Raw genomic sequence first — 22,481 nt, 5'->3', positions numbered from 1 at the left:
ATGACATGCATATACAGTAAGTTTGTAGCCGAGGCCATTGGTGTCACAGCCCATCACTTGTCTACACTCACTAGAACTGGTACTACACTACCTGGAATTACTTTGGCCACTCCCTTTTCAGCTTTGAAATCACTGCCTAAAATAGAACCAAGTGCAATACTGCTTTACATGCCAACTTACACATGCAAACATATTTCCAGTAGAAATATAATAAAAGGGGAGTAGCCTACTGTATAACAGAGTTACATAATAGTGCATTCTGTAGATAGCATCATTGGCAGCCATTAAACTTCATAAACGTTAACAATTTTGCCAAACTAAGTATACTAAATGCGAAGCAAATGGGTTCCTTCCGACTCAAAACTCTGCAATGGAACAAGTCTGTTTTCATCATCTTTCCTATTGCTTCATAAGCAACCTTACAATAAGTGTTGATTCACACTACTAAGCCAAGCTAGCCTGGTTACACATCCCCATAGTTACTGGAACCATGCTGGAAAGGACAATTGTAAAAGAAATACCAGCGCCAGCACAGTGCGGTAGGGTAGGGGTTGGCACGGTAGTGTAAAATGGGAGTGTCAGAGTGTGACGTGGGTGTAGGATGGACTCACCTGAGGCCAGTCTGGCTCTGCACATGGTGGGGAGTCAGGGAGGGGCGGCAGGGACCGTGAGATAGTTACTCATCTCTGTCATCTGTTCACAGGCACACACACAAGCAACCCTTTCAATATACAAGAGTTGTGGGTTCAATTCCCGCGATCAGACACGCTTAGTGAATACTGCATATGGATTGTGTCGACTCCAGTCACTTTAGTTGAAAGCATATAGCCATATTATTTACGATACAATAGGATACTTTATTGTCCATTTTAATGGAAAGTACTTTTAGTGAGGTCATACATTCAAACACTAGATAGGCCTACACCAAATCAATGCAACACAATATGGCTGCCAATATCATAAAGCCCAACCAAGACACTTCTTGAAGACACCGCTGTTTAAAGTGCTATTAAAGTTTGACAGGTCAGTAAATTGTGTTTACTGGTCTGTTGGGATCAGCGTTTTCCCTCCACTCTACAGTGCCCTTTTAAAAGTTATATTAAATCAAAATGTTAATTTTCAAAACAACAATTCTGCTAGTATCCGCAGATCTCTCAGGTCTACAGTATCCTTTTTAAATCAAACAGTTATATTTAATCAAGATGTTAGTTCCATTTTCATTACATAATTAGAGACTGATTAAATGCAAGTTGGCCGTCGGGCCACAAGGCTGCATAAATAAATCAGGAACTGATTGTGTCAGGCAAATTATTTGAGTGGAAGGGGGGAGAGACAATTTATGGAACACTTTAATGACTAAATCCATCATAGTTAGACTAAATTAATGCAATGGTTTTAAAGAAAGTTTACTACTGTGAGCAGTGAGAGAACTTTGTGTCTGGTTGTCTGTTGAAGTTCCATCTAGGGCTGGGAGTCTTATAATGGCTTCCATAAATGATTTTGCAAAATTTCATTGTTTCACCCAGAAGAACCGATGTTTTGACCAGACCCAAAGAGCAGCGTTTGGCCACGTGGGCTTCTATCCTAAATCCCCTCTTTCAGAGAATAGGCTGTTTGGACCGGTTATTTTTGGGAGGATTCCACGCACCGTCTATTTTTGTGTCATTTGGCCATGAGGGGATAAATAAAGTTCTATTGAATTTAATTAGTGGCATTCCAGACTAAGTGAGCACAACAATGGAGAGCTGCAGCTTCAATCTGGTTTAACCAGGCTAGGTGATTCTGGTAGTCTTACCTTCTTCTCTAGCTCGATCATCCTCTGCTTCTTCAGGATGAAGTCGTTCCATCCATCCTCGAAAGGATCGTCCACCAGAGTGTGTCTGTTGTAGGAGCGCAGCTGGAGGGAGAGACAACGCACACTCAACTCACACTATGGGACAGCAAATGTTATAGAGCTAGGATCACACAATAATAATAAACACTTTTCAGGCACCAGAGTGCATCTGTTGTAGGAGCGCAGAGACAAAACACATTCATTCAACTCACCACGAGACAGGGAGGTCTAGATTAGGACCACACAGCAACAATGCACACTTGTATCCATAATGATACAGGCTCATGACTACTTTAGTACTATAATCTTAAAATATTTAATGTTTGACAATACTAATGAGAAATGACAAACTGCAAAGCAATGTGATTAACGTAAAATGGATGCAAGCATGACTGTAAGTCGCTGTGGATAAAAAGCATTTATTATATTATTATATTATGTACAATTGTAATCTCTTTACAAACAGAGTGAGCATCTGAATTCCTACATTACTTGCTGAGAGCAAGCCCCTAATCGCTAAAAACAGATCTGAGATCAGCTTTGCAGTTGCCCTCCTAATGTTACACCTCAGATAAGCTGAGGGTAAATCTGATCCTGGATCAGTGCTCACCCTCTGGCGGGTCTTCTGCAGGTTACTCCTGAGGATCTTCCTGATCTCCTCCTCACGGCCCTTGGTGAACTGAGGCAGGGCCCGCTCTGCTACAGGAGGAGGCAGCTTCTTGGGCTGGATGTTCCTGGGAGAGAGGACAGAGAAAAACAAGATGCATGTTCAAATCAAATCAAATTTTATTGGTCACATACATATACAGTGAGGGAAAAAAGCATTTGATCCCCTGCTGATTTTGTACGTTTGCCCACTGACAAAGACATGATCAGTCTATAATTTTAATGGTAGGTTTATTTGAACAGTGAGAGACAGAATAACAACAAAAAAAATCCAGAAAAACGCATGTCAAAAATGTTATGAATTGATTTGTATTTTAAATGAGGGAAATTAGTACTTGGTGGCAAAACCCTTGTTGGCAATCACAGAGGTCAGACGTTTCTTGTAGTTTGCCACCAGGTTTGTACATATCTCAGGAGGGATTTTGTTCCCTCCTCTTTACGAATCTTCTCCAAGTCATTAAGGTTTCGAGAGCTGACGTTTGGCAACTCGAACCTTCAACTTTCTATGGGATTAAGGTCTGAGACTGGCTAGGTCACTCCAGGACCTTAATATGCTTCTTCTTGAGCCACTCCTTTGTTGCCTTGGCCGTGTGTTTTGGGTCATTGTCATGCTGGAATACCCATCCACGACCCATTTTCAATGCCCTGGCTGAGGGAAGGAGGTTCTCACCCAAGATTTGACGGTACATGGCCCCGTCCATCGTCCCTTTGATGCGGTGAAGTTGTCCTGTCCCCTTAGCAGAAAAACACCCCCAAAGCATGTTTCCACCTCCATGTTTGACGGTGGGGATGGTGTTCTTGAGGTCATAGGCAGCATTCCTCCTCCTCCAAACACAGCGAGTTGAGTTGATGCCAAAGAGCTCGATTTTGGTCTCATCTGACCACAACACTTTCATCCAGTTCTCCCCTCTGAATCATTCAGATGTTCATTGGCAAACTTCAGACGGCCTTGTATATGTGCTTTCTTGAGCAGGGGGGACCTTGCGGGCGCTGCAGGATTTCAGTCCATCACGGCGTAGTGTGTTACCAATTGTTTTCTTGGTGACTATGGTCCCAGCTGCCTTGAGATCATTGACAAGATCCTCCTGTGTAGTTCTGGGCTGATTCCTCACCTTTCTCATGATCATTGCAACTCCACGAGGTGAGATCTTGCATGGAGCCCCAGGCCGAGGGAGATTGACAGTTATTTTGTGTTTCTTCCATTTGCGAATAATCGCACCAACTGTTGTCACCTTCTCATCAAGCTGCTTGGCGATGGTCTTGTAGCCCATTCCAGCCTTGTGTAGGTCTACAATCTTGTCCCTGACATCCATGGAGAGCTCTTTGGTCTTGGCCATGGTGGAGAGTTTGGAATCTGATTTATTGATTGCTTCGGACAGGTGTCTTTTATACAGGTAACAAACTGAGATTAGGAGCACTACCTTTAAGAGTGTGCTCCTAATCTCAGCTCATTACCTGTATAAAAGACACCTGGAGCCAGAAATCTTTCTGATTGAGAGGGGATCAAATACTTTTTCCCCTCACTGTATTTAGCAGATGTTATTTCGGATGTAGCGAAATGTTTGTGTTCCTAGCTCCAACAGTGCAAGAGTATCTAACAATTCTATCTAACAATTCAAGGAGCTAGAAGCAGAGCTGCCATGTCTGTCGGCGCCATTCTTTTGTTGACTGTGGTTCTATGGATAACTATGGTTGTTTTTGGCCATTACCAAGCTCTAACTCACTTAGCAATTACTTCCTGTAACACCCGAGAAAGATTCAGGCACATTCTCCCATACCAGTTATTTACAGGAAGTAATTGCTAGTTCAGCCTCTTGACTTTCAAACCTCTCTCTGGCGCTCGCACGCACAGGCTTGTCAGATATAGGCTAACACAACAATGTGGAAATGGCTATTAAGTGTAGAGCTGGTGGTGGTGAGCTAAAAGGAGGTGGAGGAGGGAAGAGGGTGGAGCACTCACTGCATGGAGACCTGCGAGGGCATGGCGGAGGGCAGCTTGACGCCCCCGCCGCTCTCCACCAGCTCGATGGCCTGCTTGAACTCCATCTTGTGGTAGAAGGCGATGAGCTGCGGCTCCTTGTAGCGCTCGCCCGCTATCAGGCACTTCTTTATGTACTTCTTGTTGAAGCGGTTCAGCCTGCAGGGTGGGGAAGAGAGAGAGAAGAGAGAGAGAAAACAGAGAGAAAAGAGAGAGAAGCGCGAGAAAGAAGAAAACAAGTCAACCTTCCCATCACACCGCCATTACCAGCCTCATTAAAACATTCTAAAAAAGGTTAAGAATTCACTTTCCAAATTGATGAAAAGCTCTTGAATAGGCGTAGAGCACACACACTACATTGGAGACAGTGTGGTCACTGGCAGGAACACACACTGTGAAAACCAACCACTATAGGATGAGCCCAGAGTTTTCATCATAAAGCTAAACATTGTTTTATCCCCGAAGCTCTAAAGTCTGTATGGAACTGGATCTGAAGGTGAAATATGACAACTGCCGGGTGATAAATCGGCTTACAGAGATGTCTGAACAAATCTTATACATGGTTCTCTTGAGAGAATAACTGCCACATATAACGCCCAAGGCTGTTCAAACGCAATACTGTTGTGGGTAAATAATGCATAGGGAAAGAAAACGTACAAAATTATTCAGATTTACTCGGTTATGAATGGCAATGCTTTATGATTACCATTACATTATTGGATTCAATAAGATTTCCTTGTAGGGAAAAACATCTGTTCTGAAAGATAATCAACTTAAGGCGCTAGCTGTTACTAACAATGCCTGAGGGATCGCAGCTTCACCACCACGTTTCTGAGTTAACCGTGTTAACAAAGATGCTAAGGCTAAAAGTTCTAACTTGGAAAACAATTAAAACAGAAGGAAATAGACAATAAACAACTATAGACAACACAGGACAACTAACAAACTGATATTACTGGACTGGGTACTAGAAAGTTGTTGCCTTAATGATCGTAAAACTTGAATAAGAGGTAATCAACTGTTTTTATACAGTGAAAGAAATATACAGCCCTTGTTATCATGACCATTTTAGCCCGCCTCTGCTACTTACTTGTCTTTCCAGTGGTGATGGCCATAGTGTCCACAGATGTCCTCGATGCCAGTCAGCAGATGGTCCAGGAACTAGGGGAGAAAACAATGTTTACGTCTAAATATTGTATCTACGCTAACCAACAAAGAGGAACAGATATTTGAAATGCTTTTACAATGGGAAGTAAAAGTGTAACCAAGCCTAATCTGTTCCTACTTTTTTTTGTTTCTATTACATGTAAAATAGTCCAGTAAAGTATATTTTCACATCATACAGGCCACCATTTTCTCATTTTTGGATTATCCCTTCCAGTAGCCTTTTCTCCACGGAGATCCTCCCAGAATCTGGCCAATAGAGAGAGCATTAGGCCTAGATGATGTCCATCACATTCACAGATTGAAGCAGAGAAATAGGCACTGACAGATGACGTTCAGTCTGTGGTCAATTTTGTTCCTGTACTTTGTTATGGCAACTGCTGTGACAGTTCTGCACAGGGACAGTTTGACATGCAGAGTTGCTATGGGAACAAGCAGTTTGGTCGTGCCACTGAATTTATTGCATAGCAATATTTTCAGGCAGCGAAGGGATTTTTTTTTGACAGTAGTTTCTGCATCAGTTCTATCTCTGGTAGAAGAAAACTTTACATTTGTCACAATAGATGGTACTTTATAATGAAAGCCTCAAGCAAGGTGACACACAGTATGTCAAGGTCAGTCCCAGGTGTCAATTAGTCAAGAGCCTCAAATATCCATTCATCAAAACAACCTACTGACCAATTTGTGAGACCACAAACACAATGGTCCCGACATTAAAACCCTGAGGGACTCTAAAATCCTAAAACCCACTAGGCTCTTAAACACCATTATCCACTCCTGGTGCACTCCAGGAGTCCTACTACAGCTCTGTTTACTTTAACCACTGCCATTGTGGAGAAGAAACGATAAGCTGGTGACTGGGCCCTCTAGCCTAGAGCGCCGGTGACTCATCGCTCCTCTGTGCACCAGAGAGCCAACAGAGCCCCGCAGAGAGTCATTGTGTGTACAGTACGTGTCGTGCCATTATTCTGTGGCTATTATTAGCAACAGGAGCTACTGAGAGACGGTGTGCCATTCTGCTCAGTGGTCACTCAAGGGCAGAGAGAGAATGATCAGTAGCACCAGAGGAAGCCAGACCGAAGCAGGTGGATATCTACTCGCCAATCTGGCAACCCGGATGGATGAGTCAGTGGAGAATGAGAGGATGGTCCATTGGGAGCCATGGAGCAATGTAGGAAGTTTCATTAGTCTGTGTTAAGAGGAAGCAGGGGAATACTGCTTTCCATTGGCTTTCCATTATTAAAACCCCAGCAAGGCAATGTCAGCAAGACAAAATTCATTAGCAGAAGATAATTATATTAATGGCCAGTAGGGGGAAGCGCAGAGCAATGTTTAGCAGTCAACATGTAATGACTGTCCTGTACATCTGGACAGATACTGAATTTGAAAGTAAAATGGACATCCCTCAGTTGGAAATAACCAAATCATTAATTTAACCACAGCCATTAATGCAATAGCCCATTTTAAAGGGCAAGATGGTTAGATAATTAGGGTGAACAAGATCAGCCTAGCAGTGTAGCTTCAGTGCATTTCTTGTTCTTGTGCTGCAAATGTCATAACCTGACCAGGGCCTGTATTTATAAAGTATTTCAGAGTAGCAATGCAGATCTAGGATCAGTTTTAGATCATACAATATCAGCACTCTTACTATGAGACGCTTTATGAATACGGGCCCAGAGCTCGTATATCCCAGGAGAAACAAAAGGAAATTAACTGACTTGTCTGATGGGTGGTCTGGCTACAGAGGAGGGGAAGAGTAGGAGGGGCCAGGATGTGAGGGGGTTGATGGGGTTAAAGGTTACCTGGGTGTGGATCTCCTCATTGATGGAGCGCTTGGCCTCCTGCTTCTTCTTCACGGCTAACAGGTCCACCAGGGTTTGATAGTCATGCCCTGAGAGGGGGAGGAGGAGAAGAGAGCGAGAGAAGGGAGATGTTACTAAGGTAACATTTGAGATCCTGAAGAACAAAATTATAAATGTCCATTTTTAAATACTACACGACATCAGCGACCTAAGAGAAGCCTGTAATGTCCATTACAAAACCTTTCATTCGTGTGCATGGTGTTTACTTTGTTCGTTTCCTCAAAGTCACTGCACAGAGAAGCACTGGCTATGGACAGATGCACACATTCACACTATGAGGTGATTTGCAAACTAACGCATATTGACTAGGCCTTACCCAAACTAAAACATGCCGCACACACACACACACGTCAGGCCCCTCCCCCCGACCCTTTTTTCTCTTATGGTGTGTGAGGAGTTGCTAAAAACCTTTACTCTTGACTAGAAGCAGCAGCTCAGGTGGAAATAAAATACATCCAATGTCCTCCCATAAAACACACACAAATCAAAAGGAATACCTCGGATGAGGGGTGACTTTCATATCATTTATTTTCATAGCTACTGTATTCTGTATCCATTTTGTGTATGTAGCAGTCAAGCAACATTTGCATTTAAATGAAGTTATGCGCAGGTGGTTGGTGGTCCGTGCATAAGGCCGTTCCATCGATGGCTGAGTCATGCTGGGAAAAGGTTTGATCAGAGCTGGTTAATATACAACTTGGCATATTGGTTCTAGCAATCTCTTTTATCCTGTTCCAGTGTGCATCGGTCTGTCTGTCCGTCCGTGTGTAGGCTTTAGCGTATCATTCTCTCTCATAAGGAGATTAAGTCTATCTGGTTAACTTTACACCCTAAGTAGATGACAACAGATTCTGGCCCTTAAATAATACCCCTGTCAGTACCACGCACACACACCCAATCAAAACACATGCATATAAACACTTACACATTCTAACAGGCTAACACCACACACACATTCCTACTGCAGCAAATCGCACCACTGTAGGTGAAACCCCCCACCTAGTCTATAGCTAAGAACATCCCAGACTGCCAGCACTGAGTAAAAAAAAAATGAATGAGTCATTTCCTGAAGACATTATATAAAAAGGCTTATAGAAGGCTTTCTTTTAGTAGCTGCCATTTTGGGGATACTCTGCCAGGTGACGCGTGTCCTAGAACGTCAACATGCATCAACAGTTTCACTGTAAGATGAGTTTGCTCAGCAGGACTGGGGAATATTTGACGCAAGGAGCTTCAAAACGGACCGTGTGTGTGCTTCAAAGTAGTAGCTGCAGTGACATTTTGTCACACCAGCATTGCATTGGGCTGAAACAAACCATGAAAACCATTGACTACTTTAGGCCTTGAAATATACTAAGGACAAGAGAGCAAAAGCACAATTGAGCAGCAAAGCAAACTATTTTGACACAAAAGCACTCTGTAATATAGTCAACTTCCTACTAAATTCGGAATAAATAAAAATGCTGTCCTTTGTGTTCACTCAGTGACAAATTTTATTTGATAGTTAGATAGAGGGTTGCCAGGTACCAGATATTTTTGTGCCATCTTGCCAACTCCTATGGTCATTGGCATGACAACTATGGCTGGCGTGATCACTGTGGTCATTGGCGTGACCACTGTGTTCATTGGTGTGACGAGGTGGCGAGACAGCACGAATCAGATCTGGGACCAGGCTAGAGGACTGGCTCCAGTACCCACCTGTACAAACACGGTGAAGAAGATTTCGGTGATGATGGCGGTGAGGAACATGGTCCTCATGGGGAAGTGGTCCTTGTTTAACAGGTAGCCCAGGGAGAAGGCGATCGCCCCACGAGGCCACCGTAGGCCACAATGAACTGGTCCTTGGTGGTCAGCTTGACGATGCGGAACTTGTTGATGATAAAGGTAAGGCCCACCACGCCTGGGAGAGAGAGAGAGCGCAGAAGAGAATCAACCTGATTGACTCCATGTCTGCTCCCTCCTTACACACAGCCAATACCAGCCTCTTTACAACCTAAGAAAGGTTAAGCATCCACTTTCCAAATTGATAAAAAGCTTGAGAGAGAGAGAGAGAGAGAGAGAGAGAGAGAGAGAGAGAGAGAGAGAGAGAGAGAGAGAGAGACAGAGAGACAGAGAGACAGAGAGACAGAGAGACAGAGAGACAGAGAGACAGAGAGACAGAGAGAGAGAGAGAGAGAGAGAGAGAGAGAGAGAGAGAGAGCGAGACAGAGACAGAGACAGAGACAGACAGAGAGAGAGCACAAAAAAGCAGAAAACTATAGGATGTTTGGTGAGAATAGAGAATGGTCAATGGTGATAAAGTGCAATGTCAAGTCACTAGGTTTCAAACTAGCAAGCAAAAGTCAGATGGAGGTCTGCTTTGGGTCTATCTATAACTGCGGAAATGACATATACTTAAAATATTTATGCTTCCTTTTTTAGGGACGTGTATCTGACGAGTCTGTTGATATCTGGGCTTCCTCGATGTGAGGACCATGTGGAAACCACAAGGAGCACTCTTCCTCTAACAGTTGCCTCATTACCTAACTGAAATGTAGTGACTGGTATTTCAGTCTGGCTCCAAGAATAACTATCCCTTGTCAAATTGAGAAAGTAGAAAATCTGGCTGTCACATCATCTACAGAAACAACTTGACCAAATGATGACAAACTATGAGAAAGTTGGGCCTGTCATGTAATTTATCTCACTATCTTTTGGAGTCATATGATGTAGAGACTTGTTCAGTACTGTGAAGAAGGTATCCATGTCTGACTCACCAATTACCGTGACACCAGACAAAGGATGACGGTGACGGAGACGAAGGTCCAGTTCCAGGCATGCGGCCCGGCCACCGGTGGCCACGCCCAGGAAGATGAAGATGAGCGTCTCACTCACGCTGCTCCACATCTTCAGGAAGTACTTGATGGTGGTGTGGGACTTGTGGGATACGTTGGCCTCCACGTAGGGCCGCATCACCGCGCCGCGACCAATCAGCCTGGAGAGAGAGCAGGACAAGGGATGATTATAAATGAGTTCTCTGAGAAATAAAATGTTTTATTGTCTGACAATGTTCCATCATTTAATGTCTATTCTGAATTGTAGTATCTTAGATCGAACACTCCAGACATGTAAGTACGTTTTAGAATTGAATTCTGCCATCTATTGCCATCTATTGGTAAACAGAATACTTACCATAAATATACCAGGGGCAACATATATACACACATGTTATTATTGATCAAATCAGAGCCATATTATATTTGTGCGCTCGTGAATGAGCCCTACCACCCCACCTTTTATGGTAACAAAAACACCATAATTTGCTCTGTATGATTTGGAAATGTTGGAACTGGGCCATGATAGTTTCTAAAAGAAAGCGCAATGACAAATTTGATCACATTTCTGTAGAAGTGTGGGCAGAATGTTTGAATCTTTGCAGTGACTTTTTCAAACAAAAAAAATGCATACCGCCTATAGCGAGTGCCAAACACTGGCCACACATTCTCCAAGATTGATTGTCCTTTCAAACTACCTAAAAAGTAGCCTAAATGCTATAGCCCACACTTGTATGCAAAAAGATGAATTGTTGTTCAATATTTTGTGTATCAATACATGATTGTGTTTCTATCTCCTGCCTTGGTATAGGCTCAGATTATATAGGCTTTGATGTCGCGCTCCTATCGCACAGCACTGTAGCCTACACATCCTGTCAAATATGTTCAATAGGCTACCCGTCTATTTACTTTCGAGCATGCTTGGCTATTGAATGAGAGTTACGTTCTACAAAAACATGAATTTAGTTTCCCCACACTTCACAAAAAACATTTAAGACAGGAATAAAATTTAAAATTAACAGCAAAAATATATATACAATTTAAAACTATTTCAATTGATCAAGTGCAGTAGTCTACTATTTGTTGTGAGCGGGAATAAACCAGTCAGGTCAGAAAAGGAGAAGGAGAGACATGTCCTGCAATAGGATTATGACTTAGGCCTATATATAAAGGTAAAAAGAAACCCGTTAAGACTACACGCTGCTATGCGATTTCCTTACCAACGGCAAATGAATCCGTTTTATCATTAGGCCTACGTTTTCATGTTATTAGCCTACCATTATTATAATTCCTGTGCATCAAACACTTCCATTTCATCCACACAAAAAAAACGACATTTGCTCGCAATACAATTCATCAACCACAAGAAGTTGTGCATAAGCATGGTCTGAGCTGTACGTGGAGATGCGCACACTTTCCCCGTCACACCTTTGCTTGGAAAAACTGGTGCACAAAAGGTTTAGTATTTTTGTGCGCACGCACTTTAATAATTACGCCCCAGGTTACTACATGAATCCAACTACCTACAGCGTAAATATAGGCTACATTACATTCAAGTTAAAGCTAATGACTAAGTTATAGCCTAGTGCTTCATTGACATGGCATAGAAAGCAGTCACATAACAATTCAACTGGTTTTAAAAACAATACAGTACATGTATTTTTAAGTATTTACATGCTAAGAGAACAAGTCCTTCAAGGACAGTAGAGCCATAGCAACAAGGATACGGTTTGTTTTGGAAACTGTGTTGTATGAGCTTATGAAACAAGAGTTCCATTTCCTCAGCTTGTTCCACAAGAGAACCAATGACTCACTGTGATTGGACTTACGGAACCCGGAGTTAAGATGTCCACATCCCCTCCCCCTGTACAGCATGGCAACACCTCTCTATTCCTAGTGTGTAGTGTAGGCAACCCTACTCAGTCACTGTAAGGGCTGCTAGCTACCTCATTACCTTACATAACACACTGCAGTTGTCCATCATTCCGTCCAATTTCACTCCGGGGGCGAGATCTCTGGCATTCAGCTAATATAAAAAATTATAAAAGATAAGGCTTGGGGAGAGGTTGTATATATAGGCCCATATACAAGCACTGGACAAAAAGCACTATATACTAATCCAAATCCTCTTTACGATGGAAGGCACGGACGGAGCCCACAATAAGCCTCGGAACAGACTGTCCTACAGTCCTACCATTGCTCCTGTCAACAGGAAACTCAATTCATCAACAGCACCTATGTTTATGATCCATATTTCATAACTCACCACCTTTATAAAAAAGAAGGAGAGTAAAGCGGAGGAGAGGAGAGGAGAATTATATGTCACAGGAGTACTTTGCTAGGGCCAGAGGCATGACAGGGGGTGTAAATTGAGCGTTGTATCCCTGCTCTGGGTTGTACATCAGATGGCCTGTCACGACATGTAGGTGAGTTACTGCCGCTGTGATATAATTCATATGGATCTCCTTGGCTGGGACAGACCCAGTTCCATTGTATTTATTTGACCATTTAAATCATGAATATTGCCAAGAAGCTATGAATCTAATTCAGTGTACACTTAGGAGTGAATTATTTTCCAAGGAAATGTAGAAGATAATGCAGGAATTAGACAGTCATACTTTTCCTTTAGCTAAACATAGAATCAATGGTGTTGCTGGACCAGCCTGACAGGTTCAAAAGATCATGTATCACAGCCACTCTGTCAATGCATTATAAACACTAAACCTACACTTAGCCTCAGCCCAACAATAACTCTCACAGAAACCGTTTTTTATTATCAACAATATCTAGGATTCATGACAGAGAGAAACTCAAAAACCTTGGCCACTAGGAAGATTGTGTGTGAGTGTGCGCACGCGTCGGTCTGTCTGTCTGTCTGTGAGCGTGTCGTACTTCCCACCCCCTACTTACGCCATAATTCCAGACAGGTGGAACATCTCAGCCGACAGGTAGGCCATGTAGCTGTAGACGAACACGAAGAGGGGCTCGATGACGCGGGTGTGCGAGGTGAACCGGGAGGTGAAGGCCGCCAGGATACCATAGATGGCGCCCACGAGCGATGCCGCCCAGCGATACAATCAGGAAGCAGATGACCCCGACCACGTCCATTGGCGTTACTCACCTGCGCCAGAGTACTCTCAAACAGGTGGTATAAGACCTAGAGAGAATGGAGGGGGTTTGACACTTTAGAGCCTACAATCGAAAATAAACAACCTGTTTGGATTCCGTTGGTAAAAGCATGGTGCTAGCCTGCCAGGGTCATGGGTTTGATACCGCTGGGGACTACAATAAAATGCACACTCCCCCTGTACTGTGGATAAAAGGGTCTACTGAGTAGCATATAAACTAGCGATATTATATGGTCTAACGTTTTGGTATAGTCACTACAGAAAAGATAAATGTTCTCATTTGGCCCATAGACTTGCCCAAAACCTGCAGAGAGAGGGGGTGGAGTTACTGCCCTGCTTCCACTCTGCCATGATCTTTTCTAACATATCTTCCATCAGAACTTCATCGAGCATATGACGCAAATACGAGAGATTTTAGTTCTGGGATTCCTAAATTAATGTTTGCACAACATGTAGTCCTGGTATTGCAAATCAACTGAACATGAAACAATTCTGCACACTTGCGCCTGTCTGCCCAAAAATATTATAAATGGTTCGGCTGAACTATCATTGATTTAAGTCTCATGACTCCAAGGCTATTTTAAGTGAACCAGTCCTATCAAACACTATGGAGCAAACAAGACCGCCAGTGTGTGGGTATAATCAGTAGAACATAAATATAGCAACAGGATCCACTGTGCCTCATAATATATTCAGAATATGCAAGGACGCAAACAGGAAAATAAAATACTCCAAATGTTTTTTCTACTTTATATTTTCAATGACCAACCCATAAGAGAGAGATGGTCCATCCCACAACTGTTTCAACAGAGGAAAGAGAAGGAAGTCGTGAGAGAAGTTAATTGAAAATAGATTTTGCCTCTGGTGAGAAGGCACTGGGGGACCACTAAACTGGGTCATCTTTTTGTCACACATTTCCAAAACCTAACCAACCAATCACTTGTGAGGAGTCAAATGTGACGTCAGCTAGAAGGTATGAATTCAATATCCAGTGACATAAATATGGTGGGATTTTCCTAAAAGACTAGGCCTAATTGAATCTGGCAAGATGGGCCAATTTGGAATTAAGCTATTCTGATTTCTTGTGCCAGTCCAAATCAATATCCTGTCCACAGAAATAAGAACACAATCACAGGCCAACTAAAAACTGAGTCATCTTTATATGGAGGATGAATGTAGCCTACTTTTGAAAATATAGTTTTGTTTTATTATATTGTAGTGCATAACATAGTGCTGTATAGTACTGTATAGTACTGTAGTACTGTAGTGCATGGCATTATCTTATTTGGGGGGTGACCCTGACGTGAATGTACTGTAATTCATTCATTGATTGACTGTCTAGAATTGCATTGTACTGTATTTCCCTGCATAACACCACATACCACCCCACCGCCCACTCACTCACCACAGTGACGCATCATTGAGCAGCGACTCTCCGAACACCAGAATGCAGCAGCTCATTGATGTGGATCTCCTCAAACACAGCCAGCACGGCCACCGGGTCCACGGCCGAGATGATGCTCCCGAACAGCAGGCAGGGCAGCAGCTCCACCTGGCTCAGGTTGGTGCCCTCGATCTGGCACACGGCGAGAGGAGACCCCCTACGAAGAAAGCTGTTCCACAGGGTGCTAACCACGGCACATCAGGATGGTGCCGATGTTCTCCATGAAGGGCCGGATTGGCAGGAAGTAGCCCGCATCCAGGATGATCGGGGGAGGAGGCACAGGAAGAAGAGTTTGGAGTCCAGCACGGGGTACCTCCTCGCCCGCCAGCTTGATGAGGCCCCCACCAGGAGGCCCACCACAATGAGCAGACAGGACTCGGGCACGATGCTGGACAGCCGCGAATCAGGTGGAACCCTGAGGGAGGGAGGGAGGGAGGGAGGGAGGGAGGGAGGGGGGAGGGAGGGAGGAGGGGGGGGGGGAGGGAGGGAGGGAGGGAGTGATTAGATGCATTGTTCTCATTCATTGTTCTCATTGTTACCACTTTCAAGGCAGCATCTCGAATGTACCAGTCACCTGAAACTTCACTGAAGATAATAACCATAATTCAATCACCAGTGACTCACTGAACCTGTTTGAGTTAAATGCACCACCAAAAGCATATTCAGTTTCTAAGTGAGCCACCACACTCATAGTGCTTAGTAAGGTCCAGATACTGCCAAATTCAAATGGATGAAATGTATCAACTAGCCTTAATTACCTCTGAAAAAAGTAATCAGTATTCAGAATAGGCTTAGTTTATAAGTGGAACAGAAACACATTATTTTGATATTTTTTCAGAGCTCATTTAACATGCCAGTACTTGCTTGCACATATGCCATTTCAACAGACCAGAACATGTCTAGGCCTCCGTAGATATGGCTGGTGGGTGAGAATGCACAGAAGAAACAAACTTGATAGATGGCCAGCATCTGCAAGTCAAAACAACCCTAAACATAACACAGGAAGTCACAACAAATAAAGGGCCAAAGAACCAGGAACAGAACACAAGAAGGGTCTGCTGCATCTTAGCAATGTCACATACCACACACCCACAGTAATCACATGCATTTCCTCAAAAGTGGAAATGGTTATGCAAAACAAATTCCTCACAAATGAATCTCGTGACTCATTAATAGAGAAACCACACACAGACAAACGGCCACATCCATTCCCATAGTGATCATATGGACATGATCACCGAGGAAAACTTGACTGAAAAAGGTTCACTTTTGCTACGAGATGTCGCCAAGCCAATAGATGGCGCTGCTGTTATGTGTATCTGAGTGTGATACTATATAGTACTAGTGAGCCAAGTTACACATGTATGCATGCTACAGAGTGATACTGAAGTAAATACTTTATAATCACCATGACCTTGCTCTTGTATAGAATAAACACCATACAAAAACATGGTGTCAGAAGTCAGAACCAAATAGGTATATCCTTGAGGAATCAAAATATCAAAACGACACACGGATAAATGCACAGTAGGAAGGGGCGTACAACTAGCTAACCAGCTACAAAAATTTGAATAACGACAATGGCTTACCTGGTAATTCCAGTACCAGAGCCTATGGACATTTTTTTTCGAGCACAATGGGAAAACTATGAGATAGCTACAGGTATGGACAAAAAGGAAGCAAAAGTCTGCATAGCAACTCTGCTAACCGTGATGGGAAAGGACATATGACCCCAGCCATTCAATGAAATGTCAACTAGACACAGGATCAACAGTGAATGTCATAAGCTCCAACAGAGGGAGTTAACAGTTCTCCGGTACAGCGACTCATGTCCAGTTCTCCTGTTTATGAGTCATCTTCATTTGTTGGGTAAAGGAAGATGTTACAAGATGTCGCCACGCCAACAGATGGCGCTGCTGTTATGTGTATCTGAGTGTGATACTATTTAGTACTAGTGAGCCAAGTTAGACATTACTTACGATGCACTGAATGGAGCAGTTTGCATGCTACAGAGTGATGCTGAAGTAAAGACTTCATAATGAACTTGTATAGAATTAACACCATACAAAACACACTTCAACTTGATGTTAACTAAGCCTAAATGTAACAGAAAATGATACAGGATGTGAAAAACAGTCCTTTCTCTGATGGTTTATTTCCTAATCCCATTTCTTTGGGAGTCATTTCAAGTAAACTATCGCAATTAGCTGCCATGGCTCAAGGCAACATAATTAATGCAGGCTCAGATAGGCTAGCCTAGTCCCTGGGCCCAGTGTTTCAAAACTTTGAATCTTAAATCAGAATGAAAAAAAATCCTAAAACATAATTCCACTTTGGCATTATGGGGTTTTTGTGTAGGCCAGTGACACAAAACCTCAATTTAATCCATTTTAAATTCAGGCTGTAACGCAACAAAATGTGGAAAAAGTCAAGAGGTGTGAATACTTTCTGAAGGCACTGTATGCAGTGTATTAAACCTTAGTTACATTGAATTTTCTTGGTTGTAGGGCCTTTCACCTTTCTAAATCTACCTTGAATCCACCCTTCCAGTGGGATTGAGATAATCCAGATTTTCAGCATCAAAACTACACTCTTAGGGAAAATAAGTGCTTTCTAGATCCTAAAATGGTTCCTCGGCTGTCCCCATAGGAGAACCCTTTGAATAACCCGCTTTGGTTCCAGGTAGGACCCTTTCCACATAGAGTTCTACATGGAACCCAAAAGGGTTCTATGAGGAACCAAAAACAGTTCTCCCTGCAACCAAAAAAGGGTTCTCCTATGGGTACAGCCGAAGAACCCTTTTGGAACCCTTTTTTCTAAGCGTGTATCCTAATCACTACCTTTGAGTTTTGAAAAACGCAAAAACAACATTCAAACCTCCTGATTAAAAGGTCAGATTGGATAACCAAATCCTTATCCGGTTTTGAAAAACCCAATTCTAACATTTAATCCTATCTGATTGACGAAATCCGATCAGATAACTTTTGAAAACTGGGCCTGGGAGACTCTGCTAAATGAATGCCTTTTCAAGCCTTATGTGGAAACTGCCTGACAAATGTTTTTTAAGGGGGGAAATTGTTCAATGACTAGTTCTGATAGGCTAGCCAGTCAATGGACTGCATCAGACACTATGTGACGCTTCAAATCCCATTCCTCCTGAAGCCTTTCTGTAGTCTGACACGAAACCCTGACACAGTATCCACACAGTGTATATTTACACTGCTGCCGCATGAGGTAAGGTCACCTTCCAAATGACATCGTGCCACCGAGTTACATTGCAGCCAGTCTCAAGGCCCACCTTACAGACCATGACTCTGCAATATTAAAGCCCTTCTATTAAAGTTTAGGTGGTGAGCGTGGCAGGGGCGCTGTTAGCCCATCGGTGTATCTGAATTTGAGAGAAAACGTTAAGAGACGCTGTGTAGAGAAGTTTCTGCATTTTTAAGTCAATTTCCTGCATTTCACACATTTCTCCATGGAGCGGAGAGAAAATGTTGCATTCTAAAGCACATTTTGCTGCTATTCTATGCATTTTGCCATGGCCAATGCTGGGTTATTTTGCTCAAACATAAAATCAATACTGCTAAATTCATTGTTTTGGGTATTTTCCTTTCTCCCTGACTGTCTAGCTTTTATTTTTGTCATTCTTAGTTCTCAAAGATTATATTATGAAAAACAGATATAGTAGGTCCATTATCGTTTCTACATCCTTTATATGTGGTTCTGTAGCTCAATTGGTAGAGCATGGCGCTTGTAACGCCAGGGTAGTGGGTTCGATCCCCGGGACCACCCATACGTAAAAATGTATGCGCACATGACTAAGTCGCTTTGGATAAAAGCGTCTGCTAAATGACATAATATTAATAATAATATCAATAATAATATTTAATAATAATATTATTATATCTGGTTTTAGTAGTTTAAGTTTACACTGAAAGCGTTTTTCCATCACAAAAAAATTGACCAAACATTATTTTATTTTCATGTTTTACTTTTTGGATGCTTAAGCACCCTGCCAAAGAAATTAATTAGAAGAAAAATCCCTGATATTAAAGTGTGGGATGGCACATTGGCAGCCATTCAGCGAGGGTAGGGTTGGCACATTGGCAGCACCATCTGGTCTGGCTAGCACAGGGTGTGATCCCACTGGGACAGAGAAAGGAGATGAGAGGCAGTCAGGTAAACTGCCCTTCTCAAACACTCACACCTCAACACACTGAGCATAGTTAATTAGCATGTCACCATTAGCAGATCACACAGTTCCATAATGGTCAGGGTCCTTATTGCTGTCAGAGGTTTTCAAGGATAAGGGATCAGGAGAGGAATGTGTGAAAAAGAGCAAGCATTTACAGTGGGAAACAGTAGAGTCTCAGAATTATAAAATAATGAACATTGGGAATGTCTGAGCAGATGATGCCTTCGTCTAGCTTAAACGTACTCAGCAAACTCCTGGGTATACAGGGCATCTGATGTTTTCCATCAACTCAGTCAGCTGGAAGGCAACACTTTCAGTGTTGGCCACACTCTTTCACGGGTTAAACAAGGCCATCTTTATGGAGTCCAGAACACTGCCAAACACAGCTGCTGTTTTAAAGTACTACAGTGTTAGCTCCGAGGAATGTCCAAGGAATTTCAGTGATGAACGGCCCAAAGAGGCCTAATCTTCCCATAAAGAGATGTGGTGCTTGGGGCACTTCTTCTCCTTTCAACAGGCTTCGCCAGGAGACTGGCACCCTTCCACAATTTAGAGGAAGCATCTTCACCATGTGGGCGAACAAAGGAGTTAAGATAACACAGACTGCTTGGAGGACACTACAAAAGGCCCAGGCTAGATTTGAGCATCACCGCTTTGAGAGCTTGACGTTACCATTCTCACTCCGAGACTTGTGTTTAAGCGAATCTGAGAAACGCATTAATCTCTGGGACTGATTTGATAGAATGCTGGCTGTTTAATTAAAGGTGCAATTAAAACAGATAGACATTAGCCTACTGTCAGCATGCAGTCAAATCTATAACCACTTTTGGAGCCAACTAGTGCTCTCAAATCATATCCTGATGTCGCAAGCAGATGGGAGTTGTATTTATAACATTGATAACTTAGCTAGCTAACATACATTTCGGGAAAAGTTATATTAAGTGGCTAACTAGCTAGCTAGCATTAGCAACGCTTTGGTGGTCAATGAGACAGAGCTAGCTAACCAGCTGAGCTTAACAAGCAATGTAACAAAAGTATAATTTTTGGATTTGAAAAATCCTCCATCAACAGGCTCTGCATTTCAGGAATCACAGTAGAAAGTGCTCCTGATACACTGTTCAATTATTAAGCCATTTAAACAATTCATTATTTGAAGAAAACTCACTGGCTTTCGATTTAAACGTGAGATTGGAACCACGACGGCCGGACTCCGACGTACAGTTTCTATCCATTGGAGCACTGCGATTGGTTGGCCAAAACTTAGCAAAAGGTCAATTGTACTTCTCTGACATGCTAATTATTCCACCCACTCAATAGAATAGATTACTTAGAACAAGGTTGCCTAGAAACCCACACCCATAACAACAGTGATTTCTGCCACAACTACTCTGAGGAGCTGTCAGAATGCCCAGTAACTTCCAGGCTATTATTTCCCACAGCAAGACAAACAAGAGTGCAGAGAATTGCGATGCAAGCGCTTAAGAAATCCTTTCAACAATCATTAAATCAAATTTTATTGGTCAAGTACACAATTTAGCAGGTGTTATGGCAAGTGCAGCGAAATGCACATTCCTAGTTCTTGAGGTCCTTGATGAGCTTCTTGGCCTTCCTGTGACACTGGGTGCTGTAGAGGTCCTTTAGGGCAGGCAGTGTGCCCCGATGATGCGTTGGGACTGACCGCACCACCCTCTGAAGAGCCCTGCGCTTACGGACGGTGCACTTGCCGCACAGGCGGTGATACAGCCCAACAGATGTTCTCAATGGTGCATTTGTAGAAGTTTGTGAGGGTCTTAGGGCCAAGCCACATTTCTTCAGCCTTCTTCACCACACTGTTGTGTTAAGGGGACAATAAAAAGGTCCTCAGTGACGCGGCAGGAACTTAGCTTTGACCTCTCCACTGTGGGCCCCGCCGATGTGGATGGGGGCCTGCTCTCTCGCGGTCTCCTGCAGTCCACGATCGCTCCTTTATTTTGTTGGAGCTGAGGAATAAGTTATTTTCCTGGCACCACTCCGCCAAGGCACTCACCTCCTCCCTGTAGGCTGTCTCGTTGTTGTTGGTAATCAGCAAACTTGATGATTGAGCTGGAGACGTGCATGGCCACACAGTCATAGGTGAACAGGGAGTACAGGAGGGAGCTGAGCACGCACCCCTTTGGGGCCCTCATGTTGAGGATCAGCATGACAGAGGTGTCGTGCATACCGCCAGGAAGTCCAGGACCCAGTTACACAAGGAGGGGTTCAGACCCAAGGCCCTGAGCTTAGTGATGAGCTTGGAGGGCACTTATGGTGTTTAAAAACCCTCAGGAGGTAATGCGGTCTGCATTTGATGGTGAGGCACTCCAGATCGGGAGAACAAAAGGACTTGAGTTCCTGTAAGTTACCCAACTACTCCTCCACCTCTGTTTCCGGAGAGTCCTTTGTTCCTGTCCGCACCGACGAACCCCTTTGATTGTATGGACAGGGACAATATATACAGTGAGAGACACACCTCCATAAAACAGAGTATGTTACAGTCCCTTATGTCTCTCCGGAAGGAGATCCTCACCCTGGAGCTCATCTATTTTATTGTCCAGGGACTGAACGCTAGCGAGTAACATACTCAGAAGCGGTGGGTCATACCGCCTTGAGTCTGACTAGATCACACTTCTTGGCGGCAACATTTTGGAGTATCACCCGGGATGAATGGGGCTTCCTCTGGCAAACAAAGGATCCAGGGGACCAGGAAGTCACATTTCAGGTTGAATGTCTGGTGAGTGACAGTCCTAGAAACGCTCTGAGCAAAATAATGTAAGAAATAACACAAAATAAATACTGCAAAGTTGGCTAGGAGCCAGAAACAGGGTGACCATGTTGTCGGAGCCATCTTGTATCACACCCTTCAACATGAGAGCAACCACGACCAGTGGAAAATTCTGGCACTAGTACATAAGAGCTTGCTGGATGTTTGCCAGCTGAAAGAGAACAGTGGGACAGCAGTCCAAACAATATTGTAACTTTGGAGTTAGAGCTGAATCTGACAAGAATTTCTTCTAACAAGCAGGCATGCTTGTTACAAATTAGATTCCTGTAGGGACTAATGCTTTAGATTTGAGGGGAGGAAGGAATAATACACTTAAGCCTATCACAATCTGTTACGCCTTTTTAGCATGCTGCCACTGACTCAGTGAAAATAAAACACCCATTGTACGTATAAAACACATTAAAAAGTCTACATAGCCTAGGGTCTTTTTTGATAGGGGATCCCACAGTGGATCAACATAAATAAACACCATCATACACAGAATGCAGCAAACAGGGTCTAGATGAACAAAGTCTCCGGTTTATACAGATTATTTAGTTTTTTAGTCATCGAATCAACACTGTCAATATTGTCAACAATGTTAATTTATGTAAGCAG

At 43.2% G+C, this 22,481-nt stretch overlaps 1 pseudogene; it reads right to left on the bottom strand.

The window, feature by feature from the left end:
- Positions 1-22,481, bottom strand: part of LOC121585986 — a 38,701-nt pseudogene that overhangs the window by 919 nt on the left and 15,301 nt on the right.

This window comes from Coregonus clupeaformis, unplaced genomic scaffold (genome assembly GCF_020615455.1).
Source record: "Coregonus clupeaformis isolate EN_2021a unplaced genomic scaffold, ASM2061545v1 scaf2305, whole genome shotgun sequence".
NCBI lineage: Eukaryota > Metazoa > Chordata > Actinopteri > Salmoniformes > Salmonidae > Coregonus > Coregonus clupeaformis.
The sequence above is the reverse complement of the archived record's forward strand: the minus strand, read 5'-3'. Positions and strand labels throughout refer to the sequence as shown.